The sequence below is a fragment of the Lutra lutra genome, chromosome 5, assembly GCF_902655055.1.
Source record: "Lutra lutra chromosome 5, mLutLut1.2, whole genome shotgun sequence".
Lineage (NCBI taxonomy): Eukaryota > Metazoa > Chordata > Mammalia > Carnivora > Mustelidae > Lutra > Lutra lutra.
Genome location: NC_062282.1, coordinates 68,510,612 through 68,525,822, shown reverse-complemented (window position 1 = coordinate 68,525,822; position 15,211 = coordinate 68,510,612).

The following is a 15,211-nucleotide window of genomic DNA, read 5'->3' as shown; positions in this document are numbered from 1 at the left end:
AACATGGGTTCAAACTGTGACTATCAGACAATTAGTTCCCTTTTCCTTATATCCTACCATCCATTTCAATGCCCTTTCCTTTTATCCCACTCTACTCCATTTATCCAACAGGTATAATCTAAATTATATAAATATAAATCATAAATTATAGACCCTAAATTACATAAACCATCTGTCTGAGAATTTTCCAAGTCTACCAAAATGAAAAAAAAAAAAATCTCTTGATCCACTGGGATCTACTAGTCTTTTGGCTAGCAGTCTTTTGGGTAAAATTTCTTCACAACATGTAATATTTTTTATTATAATTATTTGCTTATATGTCTTGGTCCTTAAGAGAATATAAATGCCTAAATGGAATAAACCATGCCACAGTTAACTCTATCTCAACAGTGTCTGCCAAGGGAAAAGCTAAGGTATCTCCTTTCTTTCTTTCTTTCTTTATTACTTTTTACAGATTTTACTTATGGGTTGCCTGGGTGGCTCAGTGAGTTAAGCAACTGACTTCGGCTCAGGTCATGATCCCAGGGTCCTGGGATGGAGTGCTGCATTGGGTTCCTTGCTCAGCAAGAAGCCTGGTTCTCTCTCTGCCTGCTGCTCCCTCTGCTTGTGCTATCTCTCTCTCTCTGATAAATAAGTAAGTAAAATCTTTTTTAGAGAAGATTTTACTTATTTATTTGAGAGAGAGAGCAAGCAAGAGAGAGCATGAGTGGAGGAGAAAATAATTGTAGGATATACACAAGAGGAAATGAGAAAGGAATTTAAATATTTCATGATAAAAGTCAACTGAACACAAATGAAGATAATAATGTAGGGAATCAAGAACAAAAAAGCTGTAGGATGTGGCAAATAATGATAAAATGACAGAAGTAACTCTTTATGAGTAAATTTCTTGGTAAAGATTGATTTATTTTTGAGAGAAAGAGAGAGAGAGAAATAGGCGAAATGGAGAGATACAGGCTTCCAGTTATGGAATGAATAAGTCTTGAAATAAAAGGCACAGCATAAGGTGTACACTCAATGATAATGTAATAGCAGTGTAACAGACGGTAGCTACACTTGTGGTGAACGCAGCATAATGTATAAACTTGTCAAATCATTAAGTTGTACACCTGAAACTAATGTAACATCATGGGCTAACTACACTCAAATAAAAAGACAGAAATTGGCAGAATAGATAAAAATTAAAATTTAAAGAAGACATAATTCAACTGTGCACTATCAAAAACTCACGCTAGATCCCAAGACACCTATAAGCTGAAAACAAAAGGATGGAAAAAAATATTGCATGCAAATAAAAACCAAAAAAGGGGGTGGTATGGTTAAACTAATACTAGGAAAAATAAACTTTAAATAAAAAATGCATACAAGAAACATAGAAGGACATGACATATTTTAACATTCAATATGGCAAGAAGATGTCGCAAACATAAACATTTCCTATAATGACCATCAAAATATATAAAAATTAACAACACTGAAGAGACAAACAGTTCTACTATAACAAATAGAGATTTCAATACCCATTCTCCATAATAGCTAGAAAAACCAGACAGAAAGTAATAAAAAAGAGGACTTGACAACAATAAACCACCTAGATCTAACAGACACATAAAGAACATTCTATCCAATAACAACAGAATACACAGTCTGCTCAAATGCACATGAGACATTTTCCAAGATAGAAATATGTTAGGCTACAAGTTAAATCTGAGTAGGTTTTAAAAGACAGACATGGTACAAAGAAATCTTCTCTGATCATGAAGCAGTTAGAAGTCAACAACAACAATAACAACAAAGAAACCAAAAAAGTCACAAAATTGTGGAAATTAAACAACACACTTTCAAACAACCAATAGATCAAAGAAGAAATCACAAGGGAAATTAGAAAATTCTTAGAGCTGAATGAAAACAAAAACACAACATACCCAAACTATGAAATGGAATGAAAGTGTGCTAAGCGAAATTTACAGCTATAAATGCTTATATTAAAAAGCAAGAAAGGGATCTCAAACTAATCACTTAATTTTATAATTTAAGGAACTAGAAAAAGGAGAAAAAGTAAACCAAAGCTAATGGAAGGAAGGAAATAAAAGATTAGAGCAGAAATAAATGAAGTAGCGATGAGTAAACAATAGAGAAAATCCATAAAACCAGAAGTTGGTTCTTGGAAAAGATGAACAAAATTGATGAGACTTTAGTTATATGGATAAAGAAGAAAAGAGAAGATTCAAAATGTTAAAATCAGAACTAAAAGTGAGGACATTACTACAGATTTTGTAGAAATAAAAAGGATTCTATAAGAGTGCTAGGAGTAACGGCACACCAACAAACTGGATACTTTAGATGAAATGGCCAAACTCCTGGAAACACAAAACCTACCAAGACTAAATCACAAATTGAAAATATAAATATATGTATAACTGATAAGGAGACTTAATCAGCAATTTTAAAAAAAGGAAAAAAAAAAGCTCTCTCAAAAATAAATAAATAAATCTTCAGAGGAAAAAAAGTAGTTACTGATAAGGAGAGACTTCTGTCATTTTGCTGAAAAAAAACTCACAACAAAGAAAAGATCTGTACCTGATGGCTTCAGTGTGAATTCTACAAAACACTCAAAGAACTAATACTGGTTCTCTAACTTTTCCCAAAAAATGAAGATGGTGGAACATTCCTAACTCCTTCTTTGAGGCTGGTATTTCTCTGATACTAAAGCCAAAGATACTACCAGAAAACTAGACTTTTATCCCTAATGAACACTGATGCAAAATCTCTGAGCAAAATACTAGCAAACCAAATTCAGCAGCATATTAAAAGGATTATTCACCATGACAAAGTGGAATTTATACCTAGAATACAAGAATGGTTCAATATACAAAATTCAATCAACACCACATTAACAGAATGAAGGAAAAAAGTCACACCATCATTTCAACTGATGTAGAAAAACCACTTAGCAAAATTCAACACCATTACATGACAAATACACCCAACTAAGGAGGAATAAAAGGAACCTGCCTCAAAATACATTCATAAAATATGTATAAATATTTCCCATAGGAAATAACTATATTCAATGGTGAAGGACTAAGCTTTTCTTCTGAGATCAAGAACAAGGCAAGGATGTCCGTTTTTGTTACCCCTTTTTCACACAGTACTGGAAGTTCTAGCTAGAGTAATCAGAGAATAAAAAGAAATAAAAGGCATCCAATTTGGAAACAAAGAAGTAAAATTATCTGTTTGCAGATGATATAATCTCATATGTAGAAAATCCTAAAGATTCCTTTAAAAAATGTTGGAATGATAAATGAATTCAGTGAAGTGGCAGAATCCAAAGTCAACACACAAAATCAGGCATTTCTGTACACTAAAGATGAGTAATATGAAAAGGATATGAACAAATCAATTCAATTTACAACAGCATCATAAAGAATAAAACACTTGGTAATTAACTAAGTTCAAGTGCCTTGGTGGCTCAATCAGTTAAGCATCTGCCATCAGCTCAGGTCATGATCCCAAGGTTCTGGGATTGAGCCCCGTGTTGGGCTCCCGGCTCAGCGGAGAGCCTTTCCCTTTCCCTTTGCCTGCCACTCTGCCTACTTGTGCTCTCTCTCTACCTCTCTGTCAAATAAATAAATAAAATCTTAAAAAAAAAAAAGAATTAACTAAGGGGTGAAATCCTTGTACGATGAAAACTACAAAACCCTTCTGAATGAAATGAAACATAATAAATGAGATATATATAAACATGGGATGTGTTTATAAACTGGAAAACAGTATGGCAGTTCCTCACAAAGTTAAATGATGCAAAATTAGGGGCGCCTGGGTGGCTCAGTGGGTTAAGCCTCTGCCTTTGGCTCAGGTCATGATCTCGGGGTCCTGTGATCGAGCCCCGCATCAGGCTCTCTGCTCAGCAAGGAGCCTGCTTTCCTTCTCTCTCTCTCTGCCTGCTTCTCTGCCTACTTGTGATTTCTCTCTCTGTCAAATAAACAAAATCTTTTTTAAAAATGATGCAAAATTAAATATAATACAGCAAGTCTCTTCTGAGTATTGACCCCACAAAAGTGAAAACAGTGTATTGAAGGGATATTTGCATGCACATATTCATAGCAGCATTGTTCACAAGAGCTAAAATGTGGAAGCAAGCTAAATGTCCATCAGTGGATGAATGTGTAAGCGAAATGAGTATATATATATTTACAATAGAATGTTATTCAGCCTTTAAAAAGAAGGAAGTTTTACACATGCTATAATAGGTATGAACCTTGAGGATATTATACAAAGTGAAATAAAGTAGTCACAAAAAGACAAATAGGTATGATTCTTTTTATATGAAGTACTTAGTCAAAATCATAAGATAGAAAGGGAAATAGTGGTTTCCAGCAGCTAGCAGAAGAAGGGAAGAGAGGGTTTAATGGGACTGAGTTGCAGTCTTGCAAAATGAAGAGTCCTGGACACAGATGGTGGTGATGGTAGTACATCACTAATGTATCTAATGCCACTGAACTGTATGCTTAAAAATGATTAAGAGGGTAAACTTTACGTTTTACCAAACAGAATACAGGAATTGGAAAACATGGGTTCCAACCTTTTCAAACTATCAGAAATAATTTCTCACACATCCTTCCATAAATGTGCAGTGAAGACAAGCAGATAGTGACAGTCTCCCATTTCATAAGTGACGGGACTGTGCAAATGAAATGAACAAATCGCACTCTCAACAGTTACCTCTGTAGGTTGGTAATCACCCATGTATCATCAGAAACTAGAATTTTAAACTTTGAATGTCATGCTCGTATCAGCACTGGCCCAGGAATTTCATGCATTTATTCATTTATTCATCAACTATTTTTGAATGTCTAGTTCATGCCAAGCATATACAGGAAGAATAGCAGTGAATGACACACAGCATTGCTTTCATAGACTACTTTCCGGGATGGGGGGGTGAGGTATGAAGTCTTTAAAAATAAGTAGATGTAGAAAATCAGGTGGTTAAGGCCTCTTGAGAAAAAAAATTTTGCAAAGTAAGGGAATGCAAAGTGGCTGAGAGTGCTATTTGAGATGGAATGATCAAGGATGACCTCTCTGGTATTTAGAAAGGCATACACATAGGTTGTGGAGAGAGGGTGGCATGTGACTAAGAAGGACATTCCAGGTGGAAGAAATAGCTGCAAGAGCCCCAGAAACAAGAACATGATTGTTATGTTCAAAGAACAGCAAGGAGTTCTGTGTGATTGCTATTGAGAGTAGTCAGAGACGGTATCAGGAAGGCAGCAGAAGGCTGGTTTGGGTGTTTGAAAGGGACACTGGGATGTCCAAGTGAAGGTGTGTGGTCACAAATTTGAGAGGCAGACAGCAAAGTTGTCTATTCTTCTTGAACCATATTCCCCAGTTCAGGTCCATGAGTTTTTCCCAGTAGGTAAGATGGGCCCAGACAGCAGACTGCTGAGGTTACATGCAAAGGGTGCAATGTAAAATTGGGTGAAGGGTAAAATGGGGACATAACAGAGGCAGAAGACAGTAAGGTCAAAGGATTGGAAGTCCTGGTGAGGTTGAAGAATTGATGGGTTTGATGTGAACAAGTGTACATTACTTACTGAAATATAGGAGATATTGTTGAATAACAGGATTTTTAAAACTGAGTTCCAGAGTGGGTATGACGATTTATAATAGCAACTTCTAGGACATGATTGAGGAACCCTGGACTTTGGAGTAAGTTGGTAGTTTGATTTAAGGATCCTGAGGGTATTCACAGGGGTTATGTGAAGAATCATGACTTGGGGAAATCAAAGAGAAATTTTGTAAGTGAAAAAATATTCACAAAAACTATACTCTGAAGGTTGAGAGGGCGATGTAGGCCATGTGGCCCAGGATTTGGCAAGGTCACCTCAGACTGGGTCAAACTCACAACCAGGTCTCCTCAATGGGAAACCTTCTTCACTGTTAGCACCTGAACACTAGGAAAAGGGAAAATCCAAGATTTTGCATGGCCAATGGCTGTCTCTGGAAGTATAGAATCTGATAGTTTTGCAATGGGGACAGCAAAACATAAACAGGAGTACTGGTCACCTGGAAGGAAAAAGGAAAGGTAGCACACTCAATGTGCTAGAAAGAACTCGAAAACTGTTCAAGGCAAATTCTGGCACCATCAGCAATGCCATAGACCTTCCTCCTGTGGCAAAGAAGTGCTTCTGGTTGGTGCTTCACACATGGTTGTTAAAGGCTGCAGTGGGAGGTGTTTTTTTTTTTTTTTTTCCCTGTAGTCCTTTTCAGCAGTGATGATCTACCAGTGATTAGTTAGACAACACAATAATTGTTTACACATGCCATGCATCAAGCACTAAAAACTCAATATTCGTTATACTATTTTATTTTTATGGTAGCCTAAAGAGGTAAAGAGTATTGTCACTTCCCATTGTACAGACAAAGAAACAGAGGTTGTGAGATACTAAGTAATTTTCTCCATTCATATAACCCTTCAGAACTTGAATATGAAATCCAACATATTTGACTCCAAAACCCGTGCTCTAAACCTCTGTTCTTTACTGCTAAGCTCTACAGAAACTAACGTAAAAGCAACCAAGAATGCAAAAGACTCATGAAGCAAGAACTGGAGTGTTTTTGAAGCAACAATTTCCACTTCCTTCGTGCTTACTCAGAATAAAGATATCATATCAAATAGATAAAATGGCAAGAAAGGACAAGGCAACTGGGTCTAAAATAACTCTCCAATATTTAAGTCAGTATTTACAAAAATCAAAATGAACATTTTATTAGGATTATCTTATGGGGCAATTTCAGCTGGTAACGTAAGGTGTTACTCTTATTTCTCCTCAGATAACAGGAACATGCAACCCTTCGTCAACAGCTACACAGGATATATGGCAAAAAGATCTGGATGATTCATTAAATGCAAAGCTTTGGCAGCACATATGGGGAAGTGTTTATAAAGCAGTTTGGGAAACAAGACTGCAACAAATTCAGGTTAATATTCTTCCCAGAGCCTGCTGGTCCCCATCCAGATAGGGTTATAGACAGATACTTTATTTTGGAAATGCCAAAAATGCAGAGCTGTTACTCTTTGTTACTTCAGTTTGGTTCTGATCTTTACTTAGAGGAGCAAGCCTAATTTCTTTGTATCAACACTAGGTCTTTGGATGGGTAATTCTAGAACATAGCACATTATCAACAAAACAATAATAGGTACTTTATTTTAAGCTATGCAACCAATATTGTGAATAGGGAATAAACAGTGGCCACCCTCAGGCCATGAAGAAAACTGCCAAGACAGAATCACCGAGTGAAGGCTTAGAAGGCAGAATTGTTTTTACGAGGCAGAGCCTGGACTCCTCACTGGTTCTTGACCAATAACTTTTGCCAAAGAATCAACTTTATTTCTGATTTTACCTCCAAATTTTACCTCATGTTATATGGGAGATTGTTATTTAAATTATACAAGCTACTCCAGATTTGCCAGGAGTTCTTTGTCACACTCTTTATAGAAGAACTAGCTGAATGTTGGTCGAATTTTAATGGGGAAAAAAGAAAGGGAGGAAAATATTGCTGTCTCTCTAGGTCATTGGGGTAAAGAGAATTTGGGGATGATGGGGAATCACTGGACCTTAAAACTAGTAGGCAGACCAGTTCTGCTTATTTTGAATCTCGTTAACTCCTCTTGGTTTGCCCCCTGACCCAGGCTGGCCCAAGTGAGTTCCAGCAAAATCTAAGGAATGTCAGGTGATGCCTCCTTCAGTTAGCAACTAGCAGGAGCGCCGGCGGCCAGCCACACCAGCCTACTTTGGCACTGATGAATGGTCTGATCATGGGACTAAACATCACTCCCAAAGTTCTTGGAAGACAGAGAAGTTTCTCCTGGCCGCCCAAGGTAGCTGTCATGGGAGGCAGAGGGCATTTCTGGGGAAGCCGTTTGCCTCCCTGCCCTTCTAGAATTGGCAGCTACTCTGGTTCCAGCTTCATACGGATTGTGGTAAGAAACCACCGTCACTGCTATCAAGTAAGTGAAGTATGTGCAGGAGGCTACATACCCTGCCACTATGCTGTAATGTTCCATCCACTCCCTGTGAGGGAATCTGTCCCTGGGTGTCACACAAAATCATGAACCAAGAAAAGGAGATGGATGGGAAGGTGAAGGAGGCACCCCGGGCATGGGATCTCACAAAGGGAACTTTACCATCACCACTACCACAACCCAGTTATTGAGTTCTCAGCTTGGGCCAAGCCTTGCACTAAGTGCTTTGTACCAATTATTTAACTGAAGTCTCACAATAACCTTAAAAGGCAGGTAGGTTATCTTGAGCCACATTTGCAGCCTTGTTGGTCACGTGCTAAGGTAGCAGGCTTTTGAAAAACAGCTTGACTCGAATCTGGCTAGTCAGACTGCTCCACTGTTAACCAAAACTCTTATGTGTTGGAGTACTGCACAGACATTTCAGGATTTCCAGGAGCACAGTCCCTGTGTGAGCCAGCTGGCCCCAAAGGCAGCCAACATTCTTTGGGCTGCACACCCGTGATAGGAAGCTGGAGTCCAGCCCTCTGCACAGCTGGCGTATGAGCAAGCCTCGATTTTCCCCCTGGAACTCCTTCTGTCTGCAGGCTTATGACGCTCAGGCCTTTTGTTAAATCAGGCTGGACTGTAAATGAGAATAATACTTTGCATGTCTACCAGGCCTGTTACCTAAAGTTTTAAAGGACTTTAAAAATTATGGCAGTAAACCACCACTTTCCCCTAATAGAGATACTTCTACCAATCTAGAAATAAGTAATAATGCAGATTTACTCATCTGTTTGAGGGTTTCTCTCATCACTTAATCAATTAACAAATGAACCCTTGGTGGCCTTTACTGAGGGGATTGAAGGCAGAACCATTCCTTTGTAGACATTATACAGGCCTTAGCAAAGCAATGTTTCCTTCATCTACCACATTATACTCTGTGGCTCTTACGTGGTAAGACAACACCTGCTGTCACCTGATGTCTGCAACCTGAAAAGTTTCCTCCCATTATTTGCTTTGCATGAAAATGACTATTAGTTTCTTTTTTCTGCTCACGTGGGTCAGATATGTCCACATGAAAACTGTCTATACCATCAATTCCCAAAATGTTAGGAAACAGACCACAGAGCAGAACCCCCTGGGTTTAAATTTCAACTCTATCATTTACCATCTCTGGGTCTTAGACAAGTTACTCAACCTCTCTATGCCTCAGTTTCCCCATCTGTAACTGGGGGTAATAAAAGTTCCTATCTCATAGTTTGTTGGTGAGGTTCAAATGAATTAATGCACTGAAATTTCTTAGAGCAGCACCCAGCAGATAGCTAGCTCTATACAGACACTGGCTACTATTATAATAATGAATATGAATGTCACAAATGTGTACAAGAAGTAAACCATACTGTAGCCTCAGTACTGTTTGTTCCCTTTCCACAGGATTCCAAGAAAGCATTTGATTTCCATGTGGATATTCTCATTCACAATTGAACCAGGGAGAAAAATCACTCACCCAAGTGAGCAGATGCACTCTTCAGTTCTTTCTATAGATTATCTTCTCAGAATCAAGATGTGAATTTACCTTCTGTAGAAAATGTGATTTACCATGGTTTCACATACAATTTAAATGTGTTGGGGCACCTGGGTGGCTCAGTGGGTTAAGCCGCTGCCTTCGGCTCAGGTCATGATCCCAGGTCCTGGGTTCGAGCCCCACATCGGGCTTTCTGCTCAGCAGGGAGCCTGCTTCCTCCTCTCTCTCTCTGCCTGCCTCTCTGCCTACTTGTGATTTCTCTCTGTCAAATAAATAAATAAAATCTTTAAAAAAAAAATGTGTTTATTAATCTTCATTTGTTTGCCTCTTTCTTAGCTTGATAAATCTATTTATCCTCATTTCCCTTACATCTTTTTCTGATTAAAATACCTTTTCAATTTTCCAGACATCTCTTTCTTATGCTTGAACAGTTTATTTTATACCAGAATTTCATTTTCTCTGCTCCTCTTCTCAAAGTATACTACTTTCTGTTACTATCAGCATTGCATTTTCTCCTGATTCATCACAGCCCCATAGTCACTAATCTTCCTCCCTGTTTCCAAACTTTGGTTCCCATATCTGGGCTCACAACCCCACTTTCTTCTCTTTCCCTTTCTGTGCTCATATTATCTGGCTCCTTTACACTGGATTTCAGTCCTACTTTGTTTCTCCACCAGGATCATTTCCCCCTGAGAACTGTGACATAAATCCCTAAAACTTTAATTTCTATTAGTGGTCATTCTACACATCCCCACCCCCCATCCCATACGCCTCTAAGCGGGGGAAAAAAGGCCTTCATCTTGGCTTCTATTGGATGTGTAACACTCTAAGACCATCTCAGGGAAAAATCAACATTCTAAGGACAATTCAACCAATAGCACAGCTCCTCCAACTACCCTAAATACAGTGCTGGGAATACTCCCATTTGGGCCATATAAATCCCAGTCTTTAATGAGGAGTTTCCTTATTCATTTCAAATAGACACCGACAAGTACAGTAAATTCCTCCGAATGAAATGTGACTGACAGATAAATAGTACCCAGGAGGATGAACAAAAAAAAAACCCTATGGCCTCTACATATTCTGGCCAACCCATACAGCATTTTCTGAACAGTTCTAGAGCCATCAATGGGTCAGCACAGTTAGCGGAGTAGGCTGCCAGAGAGCCAGATGTTACTGTTGGAAATGCATCAGCAACACCTCATGCACACAGCCATGGGTCTACAGAGGAGAGACGAGATGGCACATAAACTTTTATCCCTTTATGACGGCCCTTCAAATGACAATTGCTAGAAAACATAGGACCTTTGAACTTTTTTTCTCCTCGGAGAATCTGCATTAGACAATGGAGATTAGAAACAAAGAGATAGATGTTAAATTCTTGATAAAATAAGAGAGGAAGAGACCAACTTTCACTCTGCAAAGAACACGCTTTTTGTTCCTTCTGAAAATGAAATAAACCGTGTTCCATATTTGAGCTCAATAACGATTCGGAGCCAATGCAACTCCAGTCTCCATTGGGAACATTTTCCTTGGCATCAGTCTGCACATTTTGGATTAAACACTGTTCTCTCTGAACTGACCAAGAACTTAGGTAATGTCTTTTTTTGTAAGAACTTTACAAATACATTGGCAATGAAGTTAATCACATTTCAAAAGCTCCATTTTTCTAGTAATCACAAAACAATCGACATCATACACAACTGGAAAGAACACCTTGTGTAAAGGTTTGCTTTAGCCATTGTTAAGGTATATCCATCTGTTGAAACCATTTACTGGTACTTGGAAATACAAACTAGCACTTTAGAACATTTACTGAAGAAACATGCTGTGTCTGACTCATAACAAAAGGAGATTTGTCTCAAAGAAGGACTATGCGTGAAATTAGGTACTGGGACAGCATAAACTGCAGTGAATTTCCCTTAGGGATGCAATGGCCTCTTTCCACCTTCCTCCCTGCTACCGCATTGGGCCTCTTCTCTGCCATTTGGTAGAAAAACTCTACAGATAATTGGAAATGTCACTGAAAAGGAACATTCCCCTCAGCACCGTCCCTGCTGTCCTCGATATGTTTACCACCATTACCACTACCTGCAGCACCATCCTCACTACTAAGCAACAGTCACCCTCACCACCACCACCAGCACCCCCACCACCCCTATCACCATCACCTCCATTACCCCCATCACTATCACCATCACCCCATCACACCACTGCCATTATCAGCACCTCCGCCCTCCACCTTCACCACCCCATCATCATCAACACTACCATTGTGACCACTACCACCACCATCATTCCTGCCATCATCAACGCCCTCTACACCCTCTATATCACCACTGCCTCCACTGTCCCCATATCAACATTGTTATTACCACCCTCATCACCACAACTTCCTCCCTTCACATCACCAACACCATCAAAGATTTTTCAGAACTTTTCTTCTCCTTTTCATTTTATTCTGCAGGCATATGATGTGCCTCTCATGCCCAGTTCCAGACCTATTTTCTATAACAGTCCAACTAGCCAGAACTGGCTATGACTACCCCTATTCCCCTTAGCTGCTTTGTGTTAATGTAATACTAGTACAAGCTCTTGGATATTTTCTCTTAACATATTTTATTTTCCCTCTCACCATCCTTTTAGAACATAATGATTTCTTTGCCCATAATCAGCACTCTACAGGAAGGTGATAAAAATTAAAAGAGTAAAATAGAAAAAAAAAATCACCTTATGTTTCTCTTCATTTCTCTACCTCTCATGAGAATGCCTAAAATCTATCAAATGGTGAGACACTGAGCAATGGAAAAGAAACAAGGGATATGATTATACAAGCACCAGGACATTAGCCATCAAATAAGCAAGACTTGCTTGTATTTATTTATATAACTTGTAGATCTTTCCTTATTATTAAATTCTGTGGACCTCTAGCTGAAAAAAGAAAAATCTGAAAAAACGACATCCTCTCCCCCCAACAAAAACCACTGCTAACAGATGGGACAGTAGGAGTAGGTGCAAACTGATAGCAACAAATTCTTGCTTAGACTTTCGCCTTACTACCAACTCCTTCAGCAGAAGGACCAGAACAGAATTACAATTGCTCATGTTTACTCAAATAGCATACACCCACAGCAAATTAAAAAGACTGGCAAAGTCTGGGGCACCTGGGTGGCTCAGTGGGTTAAAAAGCCTCTGCCTTTGGCTCAGGTCATGATCCCAGGGTCCTGGGATCGAGACCCGCATCGGGCTCTCTGCTCAGCGGGGAGCCTGCTTCCCTCTCTCTCTGCTTCCCTCTCTGCCTACTTGTGATCTCTCTCTCTCTCTCTCTCTGTCAAATAAATAAATAAAATCTCTTAAAAAAAAAAAGATTGGCAAAGTTAGAGTTGTTTTTCTCTGGGAATCTCTGGCTTTATTTTTTTATTTAGTCTGTCTATTTTCATAAAACCTTTTCTTTGCATTCAATTTAAATGGAAGGGGCAAGAATTTGATAACTTCTTAAGTCCTTTACTACCCTGCTGCAATGCTAGAATTTTCTCTCATCTGTGGACAGGATCTGTTTTTACAAATCCCTTGAAATATGAATCACAATTCTAGCTGCAGAAAAGAAACATTCCTGAAAGTACTTTATCTCAGCCATGGCCTCAAGGCTTCCCTTGCGAAGTTTGTGAAATCTAATGGGATTACGGGGGCAAGATGAAGAGAGACTGTCAGCATCTCTCACATGAGATAATAGCAATAATTCTAAAAATGCTTTTGTCTTGTTGCAACAACTACCATCAGAGAGGCTCACATTTTCCTCACAGCAGCAGCATCTTTACAGGCGTGAATCACTCGAAGGAGAAGAAGGATGAGGCAGGGAAGGTTTATATGTTGCAGTCCGAATACCTTAATCACCAAGGACATAGAGTTTGATGGTCGCCTGGTTCTGCGGATTAAGGAGGAGGTTATTTGTTCCACTGCCAACTCTCTCCTAATAAACTTCTCCAACTGGGGTTCATCCACTCATTATCTGTTCAAACTGTTAAGATTAATTTCTTAGTCTATGCAATCAGAAAAGAAGTCTTGCAATGTGCTTCTTGGTTAATGTTGTGCCAGAAACATCAGGATCTAATGAATGGAGTTCTGGCCTGAAATCCAAACTAATCTGATTCTTTTGCCAAGTCCATCCCTGACTGACTCAATCACTATTCTTGATGAAATGGGCTCAGCAGTGAGTGCCTTAGATCCTCAAATAAGTAATTAAACTGCCTTGACCTGAAATTCCTTATCTCGAAAATGAAAGGATTTCTTATGTTATTGTGAAGCTGTAAACTCCCCATAGACCAATCCCGTCCTGGTAGGAATGGGAGAAACCTGTGAGTTAGATCATCTTGTCCACACCACATATGGTGAAGACATAATTAACCTTTTGCCTTGATACACCTTTCATTTATTCAACAAGTACTGACTGCGTTCCTACATTGTGTAAAAGTAACAGGATACCGTGATGATCAATCACAGATATATCTACTTGCCTTGTGAAATCTATAATCTAAGGTGGGAGCCATATATTAATAAAGTGATCACATAAATATACTGTTACAAGTTTGATAAATACAAGGAGAAAAAATGTGATGCAACATGGAACATAAGTAGCTCTCCTCCCTCACACACACTCAGACCAAACGTGATCGTGAGGCTGCTGGGGTGGAAGGAAACAGGAGAAAGTTTGCTGTGACTCATGCAAGTCTACAGCAATCAAGCCATAGTCAATGCTGTGGACACAGAGGCACAGAATCGAAGCAAAATCACAGGAACTACTGAGTTCATGAACAAGGAGGTGTGACACACAGTCTAGTGAACAGATCTCTCAGAGAAGAGGTGGTCATTGTGTCACCAGGTACGAAACAGCAATTAAAATGTGTTTCTCTGCATGTCTAATGTACCACAAGGTAGGACTCAAGCCCTGAGAATCAAGAACTGAGTGAGCACACCAAGGAGAGTTGCTTTTTGTCCTACTTTCTGTGTGATCTGTGGTGGTTAGAATGCATAACAAGCAGTACTGCCTTTGCTAGAATTATCTTTATTCAGAATTCCTTGTTTCCCTTTGCAGTTTCATACCATCTGAATATGGTAAAACGCGATTTTGTATGAAATTATGTTTTTTTTTTTCATTTTATCGATACCTGTGATATGTACAACAAATAGTCACTGTGCTGAAATGTGGAAGTCCAAGTTCATTACACCATCCATTTGCTGGGCCCTCTGGCAGCTGCCAGAGGCAGACATGCCCGCGGGGATTACCACTGGGTCCAGATCATGCCTATCACTGAAAACTGGCTCTCCATATTTTAGAGAAGTTTAATTTAGTTTATAATCTCACACGCATTATTTTCTCTGGACTTTACATGCCTTGTTCTTGCCCCCTCCCATTCCATCTATCCTCCAAAGGACCAAACTTGCCCATCAATGCAGAGGGACAGAAATGCAAGAAGAGAACACTAAGTGCCTTTTCTTCCCCCATTTCTGAGGATCCGCAGTAATACTGTACCAGGAGGAAAAAGTTCTACTACCACTCTGACCCCCATTGCACTGCCTCTCTGTTCTTTCCTATCCACTTGACACCTATCCACCTATCCACTTGACACCTATCCACTCCCAGCTGCCTCCACTCATGCTTTAGTCTACCACTCCCTGGA